Source organism: Otolemur garnettii, unplaced genomic scaffold (genome assembly GCF_000181295.1).
Source record: "Otolemur garnettii isolate 467f Iridium unplaced genomic scaffold, OtoGar3 scaffold00063, whole genome shotgun sequence".
Taxonomy (NCBI): domain Eukaryota; kingdom Metazoa; phylum Chordata; class Mammalia; order Primates; family Galagidae; genus Otolemur; species Otolemur garnettii.
In genome coordinates, this window is record NW_003852458.1 from 2,514,843 (window position 1) to 2,517,442 (window position 2,600).

A 2,600-nucleotide genomic window follows, 5' to 3' on the forward strand; every position below is an offset into this window, starting at 1 on the left:
GGTTTTTGTTATATTAGGGAAACCATAATATGTGATCCAAGGAACAACTATGGTTTAGATTTCAGTTTGGGTACCTATCTTACACTTAAAGCAATAAATGACTCATGTGATACATTAATAACTTCCCTGAAACATTTAGAGAAGCTCTATAGATCTTTCTTTCAAAACTTAGGATATAAAAGTATAACGAAAACAGGGTGGCAGGACTGGGAATCAAAGATTTCTCTTTAACCAATACCTCATTAGGTTAGTTCTCCCTTCTAGTGGAATCATGATAATGTTTAACTGGGGGTTACCCCACCACAGCCCTTACCCTCAGTGTTTTATTTTCCTCTTTCCTGCCAGGTGGCGACTGCTAACATACTGTTGTATCCATCTGTTCTGACATAACTTGGAAGATGTGAAAGAACCCAAGTGCTAAACTTTCATTGAGCAGCTAGACTATTGCAAGATACATGGGGGTCTTAATCAAATGTACAGGACAATTTGGGAATAATAACGTGTGCAACTGCCATGTAACAAAGATAGATTCTTATGAAGGGAGGAGGTAAAACTCAAACCAAATTTAAATTTCCAGGGCAGGAAATTTAGGAAACAGGAAGATTATGGCTTGTCAGAGTGTACAGCAGTGATTTTAGGAAGCTGTAGCCAAGTAAAAAGAAGTTACCTGGAATGATGGGCTGAATTCAGACATGAACCCTGATAACCTTGTGTGTCCCACTAATGTTGCATCACTTCCCCACCTTTACTATAGTATTAGACACCTGATCTCAACTTCAGACCCCTGCACCCTAACTACTAGGTTAGAGGTCATGATGGCATCACCAGGAGATGGCTTTAAAAGTACAGACTTACTCTAGGTCTGGGCTGGGTTGGAGATAATGCAATTAACAAGCTGAGGAGAACTTATGTCTGCTCACTTGGAGTAGAAGGTTCTCACTTTCCACTCTGACTCCCCTTATTCTCTTCTCCCTTAAAAATATCAAAATATCAAGTGAAACAGTGATAAAAGGCTTATGAGGAGACCAATCTGTTGTCCTTTAGACCCTCACCTGACTTCCACTTTCTAAGACAACCACTTTTGGACATGGCTGGTGTACGTCTCTTCTTATTTTTAAGTACTGTTGCTATCTCTTGATTGATAACTTCTTGTTTTATTTTTTTAGAGATAGGCTCCTCTTCTGTCATCCCGGCTGGAATGCAGTGGCGTAATCATATCTTACTATAGCGTTGAACTCCTGGGCCTAAGTGATCCTCCCACCTCAGCCTCCCAAGTAGCTAGTACTATAGGCAAGCACCACCATGCATTTTTTTTTTTCGAGAGATGGTGCCTCACTCTTGAACTTTTGGCCTCAAACAATCCTGCCTTGGCCTCCCAAAGTGCTGGGGTTACAGGTGATTGAGCCACTGCAACCAGCTGATTCATCACTTTTAATTAATCAATTTTAAACAGTTTGGATCTCTGACCCAGGCTATAGTGCAGTGGTGTGATCATAGCACATTGTAACCCCAACTCCCTGGGCTTAAGCAATCCTGTTCTGGCCTCCCAAAATTCTGGGATAACAGGCATGAGCCATCATGTCTCGTTCCGGTTCATCACTTTTAGAACCTCTCTATTGACTTCCTAGTTCAGAAAATGAGAGACTTATTTCATACCCCCTCATTTCTTCCCTCTATCCTTCTAATGTCACATTTCAACTTTTTGTTAAATTGCTTCTAGGTCTCCTTGTTATGTCCATAAATATTATGGTCTAATAATCCAAATAGTATTCCACTGCAACCCACTCCAGAAATGAATTTCAGTGATGCCTATACGGTGTTTATAATCCTCTCCCTTAACTAACTACTTGACATTTTAAGTTGTTTCCCAGAAATGATGGATTTTCCACAAGACAAAGGAGTTGAGATTCTGAAGGGCTGAACAGACTTCCAGATATGACTCACCAACCTTCTCAACCTGCTCCTAGGCACAGGGCACCTCCTTAAAATCGTGCTCCTGGGGAGAGGGATTTGAGGCAGCCTCTCCCGTTCTCCACAGGAGACAGATCTTTCTTCCTTGGCAATCACCCTCATCTCAGGAACTGGACCTTTGCGTGACAAGGAACTGGACCTGGGCTTAACCCCATTTCTATTTCAGGAACACTATGATTACATTTTCTGTAGTACAACTTTGTGTGTGTGTTACATGTTGAGAGGTTATGACATAGAACCAGGGTGAGAGTCTGCAAGGAAGGAGAGGATGCCAGTCCAGGGACAAAGAAAGACTTTAATAGAGGGAAAAAGCAGAATGGAGAGAGACCAGGAGTCAGCTTAGCTCCCACACCACACAGTTGCAAAAGGCTTTCATCAGCCTTATCAGTATAGCTGGAGCAGAGAAGTGAGCATAGTAATAAGACACCTGGGGCCCTTCTCTAGTGTGGGTCAAGATCATGAGTGTATCCCTAGTACCAGCCAGATACAGGTGATGTGTTTCTAGTACCAGCCAGATACAGGTGGTGTGTTTCCCAGGAACTCTTGCCAAGGAATTGGGAAGGGGTTGCCTTTTTTCTAAAATGGCTGCATTCTTGTCAGGGTTATGAGAATTCCTTTTCCACACAAGT